This window comes from Haliotis asinina, chromosome 2 (assembly GCF_037392515.1).
Source record: "Haliotis asinina isolate JCU_RB_2024 chromosome 2, JCU_Hal_asi_v2, whole genome shotgun sequence".
Classification (NCBI taxonomy): domain Eukaryota; kingdom Metazoa; phylum Mollusca; class Gastropoda; order Lepetellida; family Haliotidae; genus Haliotis; species Haliotis asinina.
The window spans coordinates 27,169,563-27,191,926 of NC_090281.1; the positions used below are offsets into that span (position 1 = coordinate 27,169,563).

Consider the following 22,364-nt stretch of genomic DNA (forward strand, 5'->3'; position numbering starts at 1 on the left):
ATGATGTACAAGACCATCACTTTGCTGGTTCTTTTGACGGTGCTGCAGAGCGGCAAATGTAAGTGACTGTTAATGCGCCAGAATCATTATACACTGTATCATCAAACTGATGGTGCGATACTGAGTGTTGTTACGAAGCATATGGGCTGATAAATACTTCAGTCAACATGGAAGTTCACTAATATTACAGTTTTATGTAACGCAGAGTGAGTGAGTGAGTATGAGTTGACACCCTTTGGGGCAAGATTCCAGCTATATCATGGCGGGGGACGCCACAAATGGGCTTCACACATTGTACCCATGTGGGGAATCGAAAGCGTGTTTCCGCGTAACGAACGAACGCTTTAACTAATAGGCTACCCCACCGCATCTAGGGAGCGCAGAAATATGATGACCTCGATGTAGCATAACTGACTGAAACTCTTTCGGATAACAATGAACTGATTATTTGGGATTAATTATTAAAGTAACAATCTTCTTGAATCTGAATGTTGTAACGATTAGAATTCGGATGACCAAGTATTGTGCCAAGACTACCATGAATACTCACAAAGGTGCACACCTGCAGTACATGTATTCCTATTCAAGAAAATCATTTTTCAAACAGCCCATGAATAATAGTGCATGATGAAAGAAAGGAGTCTAAATATTTATCACTGGCTAGACATGGTAAAGATACGTTTCTGCGTGTTTTAACGAAGTACGTTTAATTAAGACCAACATGTATGCACACTAACAGTGCTTGAGAATTGCGTGTCACTTCTGCATAAGCCACCACAAATAAATCAAATCTTAAACAGGTTTATGATTTCAAACTTTCGAGAACACGTTAATAAATGTATTTTAGAGAACAAAGACCATGTTATGATTTGCGTCAAGAAAATTAAAAACATGTCTTAAGAACACTCATTCGATACCCCCGCCCCTCCACTCCCCGACTCACCTACCCTGAAACGTGACTCCGACAAGACAGGCAATTGTTTGGATAGTGAACCAGACAACTGTGCTATATTCATATTGTCCGTGTCAGCGTTACGTGATATGTTGACTCTACGACACATTGAACACGGCTCTGCACAATGTCATGGTGTTATATATGTCTACAGTTATGAATTTTACTTTTAAATCAGTATTGCACTGTACAAACGTTTAAAAATATTTGGAAATCGATCTGACATAGGAACGTTGAAATAAATGATTTTAGAGTCAAAGCGAACAAAAACAATCCAGTTAATCATGTCCACATATATAAAGATACGAATTTCTGTTGTTCGAGCCATTCGTAAACAATAATGCATCTCCTATACACAAAAGACATGTGTTATAAATGCCGAATTAAGACGTCTAAACACTAGCTTGATATAATAGATGTATCATCAATGATTAATTTTCAAGATTTGTATTTTGCGGCAGCCGTGAAGAGCCACCTCCTCGTGGTGAGTGCTGGGTAACGTTAAGTGCTCTTCTCCGTGGACCCGGGACAGAATGTGTCCACAGCACCCCACTGCTGGTCGTAAGAGGCGACCAAATTGGGCAACCTGTTGCAATGAATAACTTTCTTGTGCCCAACACGCCACTTTGGCCCTAACTTCACCTAGACGGAGGGTAGAATGGGCCCGATTCTATCAATTGGTTGGTCACGCAGAGCCCTGTGGTATGTACTTTTGTTATATCTTGATTCGGTACCTTCATTCTGAATACTCAGAACGTTCATGAATTTATTTCATATTCTAGAGCTTATGCCCAGAAGGCGGTGGCTCATGGGCCAATCTGGCTGATTCTTTGGATTAACTGGAGTATATCATTTCTGTAACCCTTTGGTGTCAGTGTGCTGGAACTCCGCTTACGTATGACATCACCCCTGTTGGCGCTCCATGGTGGGCAGGGAGCAGATTTGATGAACCATTATACTATTCATTATGACTAAGCAAGATCCCCCATAAAACCCAAAACGGCAACTGTCAGAATCTGATTCTGAGCTTGACTCTGATGAAGATGACGTTGTGACGAAATTGTTATATTCTGAAAGCAATACTTGGCCACGCTTTCTTGTTTTGGGAGCAAAGGGTGAACGAACCCTTGCTTCCCATTCCCCATTTCTGTTTGAAAAGGGCCTACAAAATACAGCTGGGGAGTTGAAAAATGTTTCCAAATTGAGGTCTGGGTTGTCTTCTGGTTGAATGTATGAGGAAGTCACAGGCCATTAACCTCATGACGTCAACCAAACTAGCTTAAATTCCAATTGCATGGTCAGCACACAGGACCTTTAACTTTTCTAAAGGACTAATCCGTGACAGAGACCGATGTCTCGCTGACATATCTGTTGAAGACATTGTCTCTCAGCTCAGAAGTCAAGGTGTCATCGAGGCAAAAAGATTCACATACCGTAAAGGCGGACGTGTATTCCCGTCCAATATATATCTTTTGACTTTTGACACCCCAGTTCTGCCACCTTCTATTAAGGTTGGGTGTTTCTCCATGACTATAGATCTCTTTATCCCAAGCCCTATTCGTTGTTTTAACTGTCAGAAGTTCGGCCATGTGCAAAAGTCTTGTAGGAATAAGTTAGCTTGCTTTAGATCTGGAGAACCTGACCATGATGGGAAAACATGTACCAACACCATCAAGTATTTACATTGCAAAGGTGACTATATGGCATCTTCTAAAGACTGTCCTCTACGGAAATATGAGGCAACTGTGCAGAGATTAAAAAGTGAAAAACGACTCCTCAATTACTCTGAGGCACCCGTGGCGAGCCACCTCCTTCGTGGTGGGTGCTGGGTAACGCTAAGAGCTCGCCGACACCCCCGTAGTGGACCCGGGGGGATATTTGGTCCACCAACCCGTTTGCCGTGGGTTGCGGCCCTGTGTCGGCGGAGGAAGGGATCCTGGTGGTTGAGGGCAATAGGAGCTTGCAACCGTACTCCTGTTGCTCAATACACCACTTTGGCCTTGACTTCGACTAGACGGGTGGTCGAATGGGCCCGGTTCGACCAATCGGCTGGTCATGCCATGCCCAGTGCATGGGGTATTATTATATTTATCAATGCACATATATCATTTGGAATTGTTGTAAATTTGGTCTTGGCTTTATAATCTAAAACATTTTTGAATTTGAAATATGTTGTTCTGTAATTTGCCTAGAGTTCAATGCCAGAAGGCGGTGGCTCATGGGCCAATCTGGTGGAATTATTAATCTTTTAATTCTTCTGCTGGAGTATATCATCCGGGTATCCTTGGTGCTGCAAGCTGGAGGCCCGCTTGCTTTAGCATTGTCCTTGTGATACTCCGTGGTGGGTGGGGAGCTCGGATGATGAACCATATTACCTTAACCATGGCTTACAAAATACCACTTAAAAAAACAAAACGTCCACTTGATAATGACCCTGACCAGAGACCATCTGCATCGATTGAATATTGGCCACGTTTCATTGTGATTGAGACACCTGACAAGACACCGTTAAAACTGAACCCCTTTGCTGTGTCCAAGGGTATTCAAGGTATTGCTGGGGAAGTGAAAAACATTAGACGCTTGCGTTCGGGTGCCCTGCTAGTTGAATGTGGGAAAAAGCAACAAGCCACGATGAACATGAAATCTTTCGTGGGCATTCCGGTCACGGTCTCTGCTCACAAGACCTTGAATACAGGTAAAGGTATTGTGAGAGATCGTGATCGATTGTTGGATGATATGTCGGACCTTGATATAGGATCTGAAATGAAGGATCAAGGTGTGCTATATGTCAAGCGCTTTTCAACGCGGAGAAACAATGAAACCACCAAAACGAATACGTACCTGTTTACTTTTTCATCTCCAAATGCACCCAAATCAGTGAAGGCAGGCTACTGTAACATTCCAGTTGATACGTACATCCCCAACCCGATCAGGTGTTTTAAATGCCAGAAATATGGACACGGTGTAAATACTTGCACATTGTCTGTTGTGTGTGCTCACTGTAGTGAGAAGACACACACAACAGAAGATTGTGACGGTGATTATAAAAAATGCACCAATTGCTCAGGCGACCATTCTTCATTTTCTAAACAGTGTCCTATTTTGGAAAGAGCAAATGGAGATCAATAAAATAAAATTTACACAAAATATCTCTTTTTCGGAGGTAAAAAAACTGGTAAAGAGATCTGAACTTTCAGAAAGTTATGCAACAGTAGCAAAAACATCATCGGGATCTAGCTCTAAAACAACATCAACCACAAGCTGCCATACTACCTTAACTTGGGTAAATTGCGATTCTCCACAGCTTTTTTATCCTGCTATATCATCACAGACTGAGGAATCACTTCCTAGTACCTCAAAGTCTTCTTCTGATAACAAATCATCATCTCAGTCACACTCAAAGTCTCAGTCGACAGCTGATAGTCAGCAAACTGGAAAAGGTAAACCGAAGCCAAAGCCTGATACTTCAAAACAATAAAGTGGCAGAGCTCCTAAAGGGTCACACAATAAAATTCAGTTGTTTAATAAATATGGGTCTCTTGAAAACATGGCCGTTTCGGAAAACGTCCATTCTAGGGCACATAGCTTGTCGGCCACCAAAAGAGTGCGGGGTAGATCCCCAATAAATCCCCCCCAAAGATAGTTTATTCCAATAATATTGTACAGTGGAACTGCAGAGGATTGAGGACTAATCTATATGAATTACAGCTATAAGTCCAAGATTTTACACCTTCAGCGTTATGTCTCCAAGAGATGTATTTAAAACAGATACATTTGACCTTCGTCAGTTTCATGCATATCATTGTTTTTCACCTCCGGGTGATAGAGCCACTGGCGGATCATCCATTCTAGTCAGACAAAACGTTATTCAAAGCCCAGTTTCACTTAATACTAATATGCAGGCTGTGGCAGTGAGATTTACTCTACATGTAGCGTTTACGCTATGCTCTCATTATATTTCACCGTCTTCGACGTTTGCCAAAACGGATCTTCAAGCTCTATATGACCAACTGCCGAAGCCCTGTATCATAATGGGAGATTTAAATGGGCACAGCCCACTCTGGGGTAGTGTAACTACAAACACTAAAGGTAAGTTGTTGGAGGACTTTTGTTCTGACAATGATTTCTGTATTTATAATGATGGTTCCAACACATATTTACACCCTGGTACAGGGACCTATTCTGCCCTCGACTTGTCACTCACAAATTCAGAACTGCTAAATGAATTTGAATGGTCAGTCCACGATGACCTCTGTGGAAGTGATCATTTTCCTACTATATTAAAAGCTGTAACTCCATCTGATGTTCCTCCATTATCAAGGCGGAATTTTAAAAAGGCTAACTGGGCTTTATATGAAACACTGTGTGCTGAAAAGCTTAAACCTGAACGTTTTATTGACACTCCCGATGCTATTAAATGTTTTTCGGATGAACTAAATTCCATAGCTGATGAGTGTATACCAAATTCCTCTGCAGTTGCACATATTCGAAAACCATGGTTCAACGATGACTGCAAACAATCTAGGAAGGCAAGGAAAAAGGCAGAACATTATTTCCGTCGCCATCCTATGGTTCATAGTTTAAATAAATTCAAAATTTTAGATGCTAAAGCACGGCGTACTTTTAAGCAGAACAAACGCCAATCTTGGCAAAATTATGTATCCAAAATAAATTTTCGGACACCTATGTCCAAGGTATGGAACATGGTCCAGAAAATTAAAGGTAAAGGTACTAAATCTACTATCCATCATATTAAACATGGAGATCAGTTACTTATAGATAAATCAGATGTCGCAAATAAACTAGGCGAAACCCTCGCTAAACACTTTTCCTCTTCTAACTATGTACCTAAATTTCAGCAATATCAAAAACAACAAGAAAAGAAAACTATTAATTTCAACTCAGATAATGGAGAAGATTATAATGAAATTAAACGTTTTCTATTCATGAACTCCATACTGCTCTTGATCAAGCTCATGACACTGCTACAGGAGCTGATAGCATACATTATCAACTCCTGAAACATTTACCAGAATCCTGTCTGGAAACTCTCCTAAATATTTTTGATGATATTTGGACATCGGGTAACTTTCCTCCTTCATGTCGTGACGCCATAGTAGTACCAATACCTAAACCTGGACGTGAGCATACGGATCCATCCAATTATCGTCCGATTTCATTAACTAGCTGTGTTTGCAAGACCATGGAACGCACGATAAATAATCGACTTGTTTGGTACTTGGAAACAAATAATCTCATAACAGATATACAATGTGGTTTGAGTAAAAACAGGCGTACTGTTGATCACCTCGTGCGAATCATTTGTTAAAAACGCACTAATTAACAACCAACACACTGTGTCTATCTTTTTGTTATCTTGAAATAGCATATGACACTGGTTGGAAATATGGCATTTTAAGAGATTTCCATGACTTCGGTTTGCGAGGTCGTTTACCTCAATTTATAGCCAAGTTTTTAAATAACAGACAATTCCAGGTCCGTGTGGGTTGTACCCTGTCTGATCATTACAATCAGGATCAGGGTGTTCCACAAGGCAGTATTTTGTCTGTCACTCTTTTTAGCATAAAGATCAACAGTTTATCCAAAGTTTTCAACGATTCAATTGATGGATCGTTATTTGTGGATGATTTTAATATTTCTTGTCGTGGTAAAAATATGCATACCATTGAACGACAATTACAGACGTGTTTAAACAAGATTAATAAATGGTGTCTTAAAAACGGCTTTAAATTTTCTAAATCGCAAACTAACTGCATACATTTTTGTCGTAAATACAAACCACATAAAGACCCTGAACTATCTCTAGATGGGACGCCCATTAAAGTTGTGAAGGAAGCCAAGTTCTTGGGTCTAATCTTTGATTCGCATTTAACGTTTTTACCACATATTAAATCACTTAAAACTAAATGCCTGAAAGCACTTGACTTGTTGAAAGTGATTTCAAATTCCAAATGGGGAAGGGATCAAGCTACCCTTCTCCATCTATATCGATCTGTCGTGCGTTCTAAACTTATGGCTCCATCGTATATTGTGGAGCCTGCAAAAGCCACTTAAAACTATTGGATTCAGTGCATCATCAAGGTCGAAGACTTTGTCTTGGCTCCTTTAGAACTTCACCTATTGACAGCCTGTATGTCGTGGCTGATGAACCATCTCTTGAGCAGCTATAAAGTATGTGACAAAACTATATTCAAATGAGTCAAACCCTGCATATTACTGTGTTTTCAATCCCCTGTATGAGGATTTATACAATAAGAAATCTTCTCTTGTTCCGCCTCTTGGTTTACGAATATAACCACTTATTTCTGCTGCTAGCATTGAGCTGGAAACCATAGCCCCTTCCCGTCTTCTTTCTTCTCCTCCTTGGCAGTTGGTTAGGCCACAAGTTGACCTAACATTAACATCATTTAAAAATCAGAAACAAATGACTTACAATATAAACAAGAATATCATCAATTAAAACATAAATATAGCAATTATAAATCCTTATTTTCAGATGGATCCATGGACGGTGGCGCAGTTGCTTGTGCCACTGTCATTGGATCCAGAACAATATCTTCTAGATTACCAGATAAGAGTTCTATTTTTACAGGAGAAGCTAACGCCATATTAACAGCTCTCAAATATATTCAAAGACACCCTAAACGTAAACAATATATAATCTATTCCGACTCTCTTTCTTGCCTTCAGGCTATTAAAAATATTTCTTGCAAACATCCACTTTTAATAGAAATTATTGAAGTGTATCATGATCTTGCAACTGGCCAATACGACATAGTCTTCTGTTGGTTACCCAGCCATGTAGGGATCTCTGGTAACACATTGACTGACCTTGCTGCTAAGGCAGCACTCAACAAATCTGTGACAGCATTGTTTATTCCTTACAGTGACTACAAAGTGAGCATTAGATCTTATATCCGTGATCTGATACAGAAGAAGTGGGACATCCAAGTGGGTATCACTAAATTACATGAGATAAAACCTTACATTGGTTATACCCACTTGGGTTATCAGTCCAGATTTGAAGAGGTTATTTTACGACGATGTCGTATTGGTCACACTAGATATACTCATGCATACCTGTTAAAAGGTGAGGATCCTCCATTTTGTATCCTTTGTGATGAGATTGTCACAGTCAAGCATATCCTGCTTGACTGTGTTGAATTCTCCATCACAAGGGATGTATTTTACAGTTAAAACAATGAAGGATCTTTTTACCAGCGTTAGTTTTCATTTAATTATTGATTTTTTAAAAGAAATTGAATTTTTGATTGCATTTTGAGCAATATGTTTCTGTAAAAAGATGTATTTTAGTAATTGGTAGTTTAGATTCGTAACTTGAATTGTTAGTGGCTGTACCCTCAAAGGTAGTTGAAGTATTGTAAAATTATTGTCCTCCTGAGAGGGTACGTAAGTCCAAAAACATTCATAGTAAATTTAAGTCTACCAGGCATTTAATCGAAGTATTCCTGTTGTTTTCATTTGGATAGCATATTGTACACTCGCCAGCAGCTGAAGGGATGGTGTAAATCCAACTAGGGTCCATGTAGGTAGCAAAGGTACTGTACGTCCCCATGGTCCCTAGTATGGTGATCTACCTTCTGTTGTTGGCGATCTACAGCCTCTTTTTATATTGTATTGTCTAAATATTGGTATTAGTTGTAACTCTTCATCCTAGTTTTAATTCAAATTGAGATACTGTAGCTGTTTAACTGTCCTTTGTCGACAGAGTTTTATAACACTCATATGTTCCATTTTAGTGTTTTGTTCCCGTCACGATATGGCTGAAACATTGACGATGTGACGTTAAATATTCACTCACTCACTCACTCACTCACTCACTCACTCACTCACTCACTCACTCACTCACTCACTCACTCACTCACTCACTCACTCACTCACTCACTCACTCACTCACTCACTCAGATGCCAGAACACAAGTCTGACTTCTTGCACCTGATTCAGCAAGTCCATCATATGTTTCAGTAGCTAAAAAGGTCACGGTGTCTATACCCTGTCATACAGATCTTTCCTGGGTTTATTCCGACCATCCCAAACCCCTTTCATATAAATTACAAAATATCGTAAGTTTCAAACCGGTCACAGATCCATCACCAAAACAAAAAGGAACATCTTCTACACAGACAGACTCAAATCAAATCAAATCGTCCAAATCTACCAAGTGGATACAAAGAAAAAACAGATTCAGTCTGACAGATTGCCAAAAGAACTAAACGACACAGCGCAATTTCATAATAAATATGGATTCCTAGAAGATAAGGATACTGAAGTATCCACCCGTGTGAGCACTGGTGGCCATTCAAATGGTCATTCACCCAAAAAGAAAGGTTACTGCTCCTTAGATGCTTAACCCTCCATGAGCCATTCAGCTAATCTAGTACAATGGAATTGCAGAGGACTTAAAAATAACTTTCATGGAGTACAGTTGTTAATGCAAGACTTTAAACCGTCCGCACTATGTCTCCAAGAGATGTATCACAAACATACTGATACATTTGATTTAAGGCTGTATTGTTCTTATCATTCATTTTCTCCTCCAGGGGATAAAGCAATTGGAAGTTCAACTATATTAGTTCGACATAACATCATATATAGTGATTTTCACTTGAATACATTCCACCCTATTCTGCTCTTCCACAAACTAATCTTCAGAATCTCTATGATCTGTTACCAAAGCCCTGTATTATCATGGGCGATTTGAACGGGCACACCCCCCAGTGGGGAAGTACAAGCATAAACAATAAAGGCAAGATTATTGAGATTTTATATCTGATAATATCTTGTGTTTTTGAATGACGGGCACCCGTGAACGGCCACCTCCTCGTGGTGGGTGCTGGGTAACGCCAAGAGCCGTTCAAAGCCCCGTGTGGACCCGGGTCAACTAGGTCCATAGCACCCCACTGCTGGTTGCAAGGAGCAACCGAACTGGGCAACCTGTTTGCCGTGGGTTGCGTCCCGTGTCGGTGGAGGACGGTAGTCTGGTGGTTGAGGGCAGCAGGAGCCTGAACCGTGTTCCTGTTGCTCAACACACCACTTCGGCCCTTACTTCACTTAGACGGGTGGTAGAATCGGCCCGATTCTATCAATCGGCTGGTCACGCCAAGCCCTGTGTGTATGGACTATACTTATTTGTCATCACACAAATTGGATTTATTAATGTTAACCATTGGGTCTTGGTGAAATTGTTCATAAAAGATGTTTAAACTTTTGAACAATGATGTTTTGCACTTTGCCTAGAGTCCTATGCCAGAAGGCGGTGGCTCATGGGCCAATCTGGTGGATTTGTTATTTGTAACTCTTCTGCTGGAGTATATCATCCGAGTATCCTTGGTGCTGCAAGCTGGAGATCCGCTTGCTCTAGCATTGTCCCTGTGATACTCCATGGTGGGTGGGGAGCTCGGATGATGAAATGAAAAAACAATAACCATGGCGTATGAACCCCCCTACAAAAAAACAAAACGTCTCCTTGAAGAAGATCATACTGATACTGACCTTAGACTGTCCAATCCTACTGAATACTGGCCACGTTTTCTAGTTGTTGAGACTGAAGATAGAACACCCTTGAAATTAAACCCTTTTGCTGTGTCGAAGGGTATCCAAGGCATTGCTGGGGACGTGAAAAATATCAGAAGATTACTTTCTGGTGCACTCTTGATTGAGTGTCCCAAAAAGCAACAGTCAACAAACCTGTTAAACACTAAGACATTTGTCGGCATTCCCGTCACCATCATGGCACACAAAACGCTCAACACGAGTAAGGGAATTGTACGGGACCGCGATAGATTACTCGCTGACATGTCAGAATTAGATATTGCCTCTGAAATGAAAGATCAGGGTGTTCTTCATGTGAAACGATTCTCAACTCGTAAAAATAATGAAACTGTCAAAACCAACACTTATCTGTTTTCCTTTTCCCTACCTTCTGCTCCAAGATCACTCAAGGCCGGCTATTGCAATCTAAATGTTGACACGTACATTCCGAATCCTCTCAGATGCTTCAAATGCCAAAAATTCGGACATGGTGTAAATTCTTGTACATTATCCGTTGTGTGTGCTCGCTGTGGTGAAAAGACACACACAACAGAGGATTGTGACAGTTCTGTTACAAAATGCACCAACTGCTCAGGGAATCACCCGTCTTATTCTAAAGAGTGTCCTGTTTGGAAACAGCAAATGGCAATAAATAAACTAAAGTTTACACAAAACATCAGCTTTGCTGATGCAAAGAGACAAGTGTTAAGCTTAGAACAAACAGAAAGCTATGCTTCCATTGCCAGAAGAGCGCCAGAAACAGCAGAGTACCTACAGTATCCACTAGCTGTCAGACAAACTTGACTTGGGTCAAAACGGATTCCCCAAACCTTTTCTCACCCGCTACATCTACTCAAACACGAGAATCACTTCCTGGTACGTCCCAAATACAATTAGAAACATCCCCTGATCTAGAACCATCTTCTCTGTCATCGACAAAGTCTCAGCAAAGTCTCAGTAAAATTAAAGGTAAACAGCAAGATTCTTCAAAGAAACTGAGTGGGAGAGCCCCGAAAGGGTCACAAAATAAAATTCAGTTATTCAATAAATACGGATCGCTTGAGGATATGGACGTGTGTGAAAACGTCCATTCTAGGGCTCACAGCTTGTCGCCCACCAAAAAAGTGCGGGGTAGATCCCCAATAAACCCCCCAAAAAGATAGGTTATCAGAATAATCTTTTACAGTGGAATTGTAGAGGTCTAAGGACTAATTTTAATGAGTTGCAGCTCTTTGTCCAGGATTTAACACCATCAGCTTTCTGTCTGCAGGAGACCTATTTAAAACAGACGGATACTTTTGACCTGCGTCATTACAAGGCATATCATTGTTTTTCACCTCCGGGTGACAGGGCCACGGGAGGGTCTTCCATCCTAGTCAAACAGAATATTATCCATAGCCCTGTTTCACTTACTACTGATCTTCAGGCCGTTGCAGTGCGACTAACTTTGCATGTTGCGTATACATAATGCTCTCTCTATATTTCTCCGTCATCAACGTTTCACAAAACCGATCTTCAAGTGCTGTATGATCAACTCCCGAAGCCCTGTATTATAATGGGAGATCTGAATGGACACAACCCACTCTGGGGTAGTGTAACTACAAACACTAAAGGTAAATTACTAGAAGAGTTTTGTTCTGATAATGATTTGTGTATTTATAATGATGGTTCCAACACATATTTACACCCTGCTACAGGGACTTATTCTTCTCTCGACCTGTCAATCACAAATTCAGAATTACTAAATGAATTTGAATGGTCAGTGCACGATGACCTCTGCGGAAGTGACCATTTTCCTACTATTCTAAAGCCTGTAACTCCATCAGATGTACCTCCATCATCAAGGCGGAATTTTAAAAAGGCTAACTGGGCTTTGTTTGAAACACTGTGTGCTGAAAAACTTAAACCCGAACGTTTTATTGACACTCCCGATGCTATTAAATGTTTTTCGGATGAACTAAATTCCATAGCTGATGAGTGTATACCAAATTCCTCTGCGGTTCCACACATTCCAAAACCATGGTTCAACGATGAATGCAAACAAGCTAGGAAGGCAAGGAAAAAAGCAGAACATTATTTCCGTCGCCATCCTATGGTGCATAATTTAAATAAATTTTAAATTTTAAATGCTAAAGCACGGCGTACTTTTAAGCAGAACAAACGCCAATCTTGGCAAAATTATGTATCCAAAATAAATTCTCGGAGACCCATGTCCAAGGTATGGAACATGGTCCAGAAAATCAAAGGTAAAGGTACTAAATCTACTGTCCATCATCTTAAACATGGAGATCAATTACTTACTGATAAATTAGATATTGTGAATAAACAGGGCGAAACCCTCGCTAAACACTCTTCCTCTTCGAATTATACACCTAAATTTCAGCAATATCAAAAACAACAAGAAAAGAAAACTATTAATTTCAATTCTGATAATGGGGAAGATTATAACGAAACTTTCTCTATTCATGAATTCCATACTGCTCTTGATCAAGCTCATGACACTGCTACAGGAGCTGATAACATCCATTATCAGCTCCTGAAGCACTTACCAGAATCCAGTTTAGAGACGCTCTTGTCAATTTTTGATGATATTTGGACTTCCGGGAAATTTCCTTCTTCATGGTGTGATGCTATAGTAGTACCCATACCTAAACCTGGACGTGATCATACGGATCCATCCAATTATCGTCCGATTTCATTAACTAGCTGTGTTTGCAAGACCATGGAACGCATGATAAATAATCGACTCGTTTGGTACTTGGAAACAAATAACCTTATCACAGATATACAATGTGGTTTCCGTAAAAACAGAAGTACTGTCGATCATTTAGTGCGTTTAGAATCATTTGTGAAAAACGCGCTGATTAATAAACAACATGCTGTGTCTATCTTTTTTGATCTTGAGAAGGCATATGACACAACCTGGAAGTATGGCATTCTGAGAGATTTACATGATTTCGGTTTGCGAGGTCGTTTGCCTGAATTCATAGGCAAATTTTTAAATAACAGACAATTTCAAGTCCTAGTGGGTTCTACCCTGTCTGATCATTACAGTCAGGATCAGGGTGTTCCACAAGGCAGTATTTTGTCAGTCACACTTTTTAGTATTAAGATAAACAGTCTATCAAAAGTTTTAAACGATTCAATTGATGGATCGTTATTTGTGGATGATTTTAATATTTCTTGTCGTGGTAAAAATATGCATACCATTGAACGGCAATTGCAGTTGTGTTTAAACAAAATAAATAAATGGTGTCTTGAAAACGGCTTCAAATTTTCTAAATCGAAAACTAACTGTATACATTTTTGTCGTAAATATAAACCACATAAAGACCCTGAACTATCTCTAGATGGCACACCAATTAAAATTGTGAAGGAAGCTAAGTTCTTGGGTCTCATTTTTGACTCACACTTAACGTTTTTACCGCATATTAAATCACTTAAGACTATATGCCTGAAAGCACTTGACTTGTTGAAAGTGATTTCAAATTCTAAACGGGGAGGAGATCAAGCTACCCTTCTCCATCTATATCGATCCCTCGTGCGTTCTAAACTTGATTATGGCTCTATTGTCTATGGTGGAACCTGCAAAAGCCACTTAAAACTATTAGATTCAGTCCATCATCAAGGTCTAAGACTTTGTCTTGGCTCCTTTAGAACTTCACCTGTTGACAGCCTGTATGTCGAGGCTGATGAACCATCTCTTGAGCAGCGACGTATAAAATTAGCTTTACAGTATGTAACAAAACTATATTCAAATGAGGCAAACCCTGCCTATAACTGTGTTTTCAATCCCCTGTATGAGGATTTATACAATAAGAAGTCTTCTCTTGTTCCGCCTCTTGGTTTAAGAATAAAACCACTTATTTCTGCTGCCAGCATTGAGCTGGAAAATATAGCTCCTTCCCGTCTTCTTTCTTCTCCTCCTTGGCAGTTGGTTAGGCCACAAGTTGACCTAACATTAACATCATTTAAAAATCAGAAACGAATGAATTACAGTATAAACAAGAATATAATCAATTGAAACATAAATATAGCAATTATAAATCCTTATTTACAGATGGGTCCAAGGACGGTGGCGCTGTGGCTTGTGCCACTGTCATTGGATCCAGAACAATATCGTCTAGATTACCAGATAAGAGTTCTATTTTTACAGCAGAAGCTAACGCCATACTAACAGCTCTTAAATATATTCAAAGACACCCGAAACGTAAACAGTATATAATATATTCCGACTCTCTTTCTTGTCTTCAGGCTATTAAAAATATCTCTTGCAAACATCCACTTTTAATAGAAATTATTGAATTGTATAATAAGCTTGCCACTGGCCAATACGACATCGTCTTTTGTTGGTTACCCAGTCACGTAGGTATTTCTGGGAATGTGATGGCCGATCTTGCTGCCAAGGCACCACTCAACAAATCTGTGACACCACTTCTTATTCCACACTCTGATTATAAAGCTAGCATTAGAACCTACGTCCGTGATCTGATGCAGAAGAAGTGGGACACCCAAGTAGGTATAAATAAATTACATGAAATAAAACCGTATATTGGTTACACCTACTTGGGTTGTCAGTCCAGATTTGAAGAGGTTATTTTAAGACGATGTCGTATTGGCCATACTAGATATACTCATGTGCACCTGTTAAAAGGTGAGGATCCTCCGTTTTGTATCCCTTGTGATGAGAGAGTCACGGTCAAGCATGTTTTGCTTGACTGTGTTGAATATTCCATCACAAGGGATAAATATTTTACAGTTAAAACAATGAAGGATCTTTTTACCAGCGTTAATTCATTTTTAATTATAGGTTTTTTAAAAGAAATTGATTTTTTGATGGAGTTTTGAATGTTATGTTGTGTAAATAGATGTATTTTAATGATTGGTAGTTTGGATTAGTAACTTGAATTGTTGGTGGCTGTACCCTCAAAGGGGGTTGAAGTATTGTAAAATTATTGTCCTCCTGAGAGGGTACGCAAGTCCACAACTATTCACAGTAAATTTAAGTCTACCAGGATTTTAATCGTAGTATTCATGTGATTTTAATTTCGGCTAACTTTTCATACAATCGCCAGCAGCTGAAGGGATGGTGTAAATCCAACTAGGGACCATGTAGGTAGCAAAGGTACTGTAAGACCCCATGGTTCCTAGTGTGGTGATCTACCTTCTGTTGTTGGCGATCTATAGTCTGTTTTTATACTGTATTGTCTAAATAGTGCTATTAGTTTTAACTTTCCATGCTAGTTTTAATTGAAATTGTGATATTCTAGTTGTTTTACTGTCCTTCGTTCACAGGTTTTTATGATATATATATGCTCTTTTTCATTGTTGAATGTTCTCGTCACGATATGGCTGAGATATTGCCGATGTGACATTAAATATTAACTCACTCACTCACTTTAATGACGAATCAAACACTTATTTGCATCCTGGTACAGGAGCCTATTCTACACTTGATCTCTCTCTCTCTCGCTGAATCGGATATTTACAACGAATTTGACTGGTTTGTTCATCGTGACCTTTGCGGAAGTGACCACTTCCCAACTGTCTTGAAAACCATAAAACCGGTTGATGATCCACCTTTATCACGGTGGAATTTTAATAAGGCCGACTCTTCTTTGTATGAATTATTGTGTAGAGAGAAATTAATACCGGAAAACATTATAATTCCTAAGTCATCTGCAATTCCTCACCTTTGTAAACCGTGGTTTAATAATGAATGTAAACAAGCAAGAACATGTAGGAAGAAAACAGAAAAATACTTCCGCAGACATCCTACTGTTCATAATTTAGATACTGTTAAAATTACGACTGCCGAACCAAAAACTAAACAAGCGCCAGTCTTGGGGGAAATATGTTTCCAACATTAATTCGCGAACATCCATGTGTAAGGTGTGGAATATGGTCCAAAGAATAAAAGGCAAAGGCTGCAAGTCTTCTGTTAAACATCTCAAAGAAGGTGATAAACTGATAACTGGAAAGGGCGATATTGCCAATAAAGTGGGTGAAACACTTTCCAGAAATTCTTCATCGTCAAATTATATTCGTGAATTTCAGAAATTTAAAAATCGACAAGAAAAACAAAGAATTAATTTTGACCCTAGTAACAGTGAAGATTATAATGAAGTATTTTCAATACTTGAGCTATATACTGCTCTTGAGGAAGCTCATGATACTGCAGCTGGTAATGACAACATTCATTACCAATTATGGAAACATTTGCCTAAATCATGTCTTATGACACTTTGGGAAATATTTGACCATATTTGGATTTCAGGGTAATTTTCCAACTTCATGACACAATGCTATTGTCATCCCCATACCAAAGCCTGGCCGGGATCGTCTTTGATCTAGAAAAAGCATATGACACAACCTGGAAATATGGCATCTTAAAAGATTTGCATGACTTCGGATTACGAGGTCGTTTACCTAAATTTATAGCCAAGTTTTTAAATGACAGACAATTTCAAGTCCGAGTGGGTTCTCCTTGTCTGATCATTACAATCAGGATCAGGGTGTCCCACAAGGCAGTATTTTGTCTGTGACATTATTTAGTATAAAGATGAACAGTTTATCCGACTCAAACATCTTTATTCAAGATGAATGCAGGCCCCCGGCCCATGTTCGCATATACATGTGGTCAGTCAGCATACATTGTATATTGTATACGGCATTACGCATACATATACACATACACCCATACATACATACCCATAATAGTGTATCAACAGTTTATTCTGATACAGTTTGCATGATAGATATACATGCTCAGCTCTTTAACGATATTAACATCCTCTGATCCCAAATGCATGTTAAATTTATCACGCGTTGGATATGATATAAATTTAGTAGGTAAATACCTCTCACGCAATATTTTATACCGTACACAAACCATAAAAAAATGGTACTCATCTTCGACGTATCCTTCATTACAGACAGTGCACACCCTTCCATCTGTAGGAGTATTCACATATCTACCTGTTTCTATTTTAAGTTCATGGGAACTGCAGCGGAATTGTGCCATGACCACGCGGAATTTTGTAATTGTTAATCGTTTGAGACATAACTCTGTTCCAAATGTACCTTTAACAAGTATAATTTCTTGTTCTAGAGCTGTTGAATAGCGAGTAGTGCCAGTCCTGTTCAAACGAACATTTCAATCTTACCATAACTTCCGTAGTGAAGGATTCTTTACTAATTATTGTTTGTGACTCCCACATATAGCCAAATCCAAGTCGAAACGATAAGTGCTTCAATTTGGGAACCCAATTACTTTTACCATTATTATCTGCTTGTAAAAGCGTGTTATAACACTTTTTGGGGTATCTTGCAATAGACATAGATAACAGTCTCATCCAGAATTTTATGGAGCGTTTGTCATAGGCATTAGTCCAAAATGTAAGACGTGTGTTCAAAACAGATACGTAGATTTTACTAAAAATGCTCAAAATTGTAATTCCTCGGAAGTTATTAGGTGTGTGAATATGCCCCTTTTGTAAAAGGGAACAATAATTCCCACTGATCATGCTTCAGGGAAATATGCAGAGTCAAATATAGTATCGAATAATTATTACCAGGTAAGGCATTAACAAATCAAGGGAACTATGGAAGAATTCCGCAATTAATTTGTCTGCACCTGCAGATTTATTACATTTCAAACCCTTTACTGCTTCTTTAACTTCGTCTTCGGTTATTGGAGAGTCGAGGATGATCTGAATCATGCTATCAAAACCTTCATCGATATCGAGATCTAATTACACCATCCTCGGTGTTAAATATATTCATAAAATGATTATACCACAGTGTTATGGATATATTTGGTTGGTGTGATGCACTTTGTGAAATTCTTTTAAAAACAGACCAAAACGTTTTACTATGATGTAGATTATCTAACAAATGTTACAAAAGCTCATATTATGGCTTCGCTTCTTATCTCTTAACACTGATGTATACTTATTTCTAGCCTGTCTATAAGTCTGTAAAGAAATTGGATCCTTATGAGACCTGAACACAGATAATAGCCGCTTTCTCTCACAACTATAATATTTACATTCTTTATCAAACCAGTCCTGCGACGTTTTCTTAGCATTACTATATAATCGTTTCATACCGTTTGCAGCATTACAGATGGCATCAGTAAACACCATGACTGCTTTGTCAACATCTGAGTGTATTAATTCTGAAAAGGTATCAAACATATCCAAACAATCATCAGAAAGTTAATTGTCCCTAAATAAGACCCGTTTAGTTACGTCCCAGACATACCGGTAATCACCAGGTTCACGTGCATCATGAGACTCAGAGTCGGCCGGTACATTGTCACGTGACTGCAATGGAAAAGGTGGTCGGACTCTCACCTAGTTGCAATGTCAAAGCACCGACAGAGTGAAAACAGCTCTCCCGACGACAACACATAGTCAATGACACTTGTCCCAGAGGCACCAATGAAAGTAAAGTCACCGATACCCGAGTCAGTACCACAGCGGCCATTATAGATAGACAGATCAAAAGCGGAGCATAAATTCAGTAGCTGTGTCCCTGTTTTGTGTAGTGTTTTTATCGGACGAACAACGTTTCAGATTAAGTTTATCAAAGAGATAACTAAATTCGTCTAGATCTAGTCTTTCTGCTATGTCACCATCTAAGAAGTCAGGTTCATTAGCAGTTCTTGCGTTGAAGTCACCACCAATGAACAAATACATATCACCAAGTTCTTTCAAAATATCAAGAAGTGAGTCTTGCAACATTGAGATGCCTCATTTAGCTGGTTTCGTATGCTACCACGTTGAATCATATGGATGTATATAGACACTCGCAAATAACACATCTTTGTCAGTACTAAACAATGACTTATCAAAAACCGTATATATAGCATTCAGGGAAGTCAATGTTTTTTTCACATACCTATTGACTAGAAAGTGTTTTATCAATACAATAATACCACCGGATAACCTTCCATACGTAGCAATTTACTCAGCCTGTAGATCATACTGAATAAAGTCATGCAAATATTGAGAGAGATTACAGGATTTTACCCATGTTTCACTTAGACCTATAAAATCAAACTAATTTAGAAGTGAGATAAAACTTTGGTCAGCAAGTTTGTTCACAGTGACAGAAATGTTCTAGAAGAGACACTTTTCTTGGTAACTGTCTGGCTCAGGGAGATCTTGGCCATGGCCACACCCCTAACTGTTAGCTGTGTCCTGTTCTCTGCCTGTCATTGAGAGTTACAGATGCTCTCGCGTTTGATGCAGCAGTATCTCTATTTTTATGGTTACTGTTGTTTCTGTCCTGTTGCCCGACCCTAGATGTAGCTGCTGAGGTAGTGTCAACAACTACCAATTTCCCATTCCTGAAGTAGCCATTCTTATTAATGCTTCTATGATCACGAATAGTCTTTCTCTGTGAAAAGGTAAGGTCACTTGCTATACCTATCCCACTATCTTTTAGGCTTGGCCGAAGGTTGATTGCTCTCAGTTTTGTGTCAACAGAATGTAATTTGACAATAACTGGCCTTGGATATCTGAGAGAGTCTGATCGTAATCTATGGGCACTCGCAATATCTCTCAGGTTTGAAGGTCTTTAGTGTGATGGTCAAAATATCACATACAGTCAATTCAAGTTCAGAGTTAGGTTCATTAGGCTTCTCGGAGACATGATAGAGTAAGATGTTATTTCTCCGTTCTACATAATCCTGTCTGCAGATCATTTACCTTTTGGGTGAGGTTTTCCAGCTTGGAAGAGTCCTCTGTTTTCTGGGATGAAAGACTGGATTCCAAGGCGTCTTGGCGTGAATCTAGTGCCACAACATCTAATTTCAAGATGTGTTGCTCGTTTTTGATGACGTCAATATCCCGTCGAATTCCATTTACACATGAATACAACTTATGTGTGTCACATTTTATGTCCTTCGTATCCTTTGACAGATCATTTTTTATTTTGCGAAGCTCCTGTAAAATTTCATTCTTGAACCCATCAAAATCAGATTCGTCCACACTTCTCGGCCCTTGGTTAGTTTCTACATCTCCACAAAGTAAAAGTTTATCAAATAGCTGGTATGTGGTTGTACTTACACATACAATGCTTGCTAGGACCAGTGTAGTGACCATGAGTCGGTAGCCCACATCAACTTGAGAGGACCAGATTGTGTACGGGGTGTAGGGACCAATATGGCCGACTTAGCGAGTGCCTCGTGGATGACGAAATATACCAATTCGCATCCTCCAGAGGTCCAGCGAGATGCCCATTTTGCTGTGGGAGTATTCTCTATACCTCCAGGAACCAATATGAACAGGTTGTGTGTTTTTTTATGCTTTCAGACTCCTTTCAAACAAAACTATAGCAGAGCTCGCAACAAGTCGACTGACCACTACTACTGCTAGGTGGCGTATCCCCATTCAATCGATGGATCATTATTTATGGATGATGTTAATATTTCTTGTCGTGGGAAAAATATGCACACTATTGAACGGCAACTGCAGTTATGTTTAAATAAAATAGATAAATGGTGTCTTGAAAACGGGTTTACATTTTCAAAATCAAAAACTAATTTCATACATTTATGAATATAAACTACATAAGGACCCAGAACTGTTTTTAGATGGCACTCCCATCAAAGTTGTCGAGGAGGCCAAGTTCTTAGGTCTGATTTTCGACTCTCATTTAACGTTTCTTTCGCATATCAAATGCCTAAAAACTAAATGCCTGAAGGCACTTGTAGCCTGTACCTCGAGGCTGATGAACCATCTCTTGAACAGCGCCGTATAAAATTAGCTTTACAGTATATAACAAAAGTACATTCGAATGAATCAAACCCTGCATATAACTGTGTTTTCAATCCTCTCTATGAGGCACCCGTGGCGAGCCACCTCCTCGTGGTGGGTGCTGGGTAACGCCAAGAGCTCGCCGACACCCCCGTAGTGGACCCGGGGGGATATTTGGTCCACCAACCCGTTTGCCGTGGGTTGCGGCCCTGTGTCGGTGGAGGACGGGAGTCTGGGGGTTGAGAGCACTGGGGACCTGTAACCGCGTTCCCTTTGCTCAACACACCCCTTCGAGCCTTACTTCACCTAGACGGGAGGTTGAATGGGCCCAGGTCAACCAATCGGCTGGTCATGCCAAGCCCTGTGTATGGACTGTTTACATGTCAATGCACACATTGTATTTGGAATTGTTTGATTTCGGACTTGGACTCATTATTACAGTGCAATGATTTGGAATTGGAAAAATGTTAATATGTATTTAAACTTTGCCTAGAGTCTTATGCCAGAAGGAGGTGGCTCATGGGCCAATCTGGTGGATTAGTTATTTATAATTCTTCCGCTAAAGTATATCATCTGAGTATCCTTGGTGCTGCAAGTCGGAGGCCCACTTGTTTTTAGCATTGTCCTTGTGATACTCCGTGGTGGGTGGGGAGCTCGGATGATGAACCATACTAAATTACTCATGGCTTACACAACCCCCCTGAAAAGAAACAAACGTCACCTTGACTATGATGATGATGATGAACCTCGACCGTCCAGCTCAATCGAATATTGGCCACGATTTCTCGTTATGGAAACTCTTGACAAATCACCTATTAAATTAAATCCTTTTGCAGTATCAAAAGGTATACATGGTATTGCGGGTGAGGTCAGAAATGTCAGGCGATTACGTTCAGGCTCTCTCCTTATAGAGTGTAATCGGAAACAGCAATCCACCAACCTGATGTCTACCGAGTTGTTCGTTGGAGTTCCAGTCTCAATTTCCCCTCACAGGACGCTGAATACGAGCAAAGGGATTGTCAGAGACAGAGATCGACTGTTTTCTGATATGTCAGAACTTGATATAGCTGCAG

General features: G+C 39.7%; 1 pseudogene; it reads left to right on the forward strand.

The window, feature by feature from the left end:
* Window positions 1–22,364, forward strand: part of LOC137271691 (uncharacterized) — a 42,368-nt pseudogene continuing 20,004 nt past the window's right edge.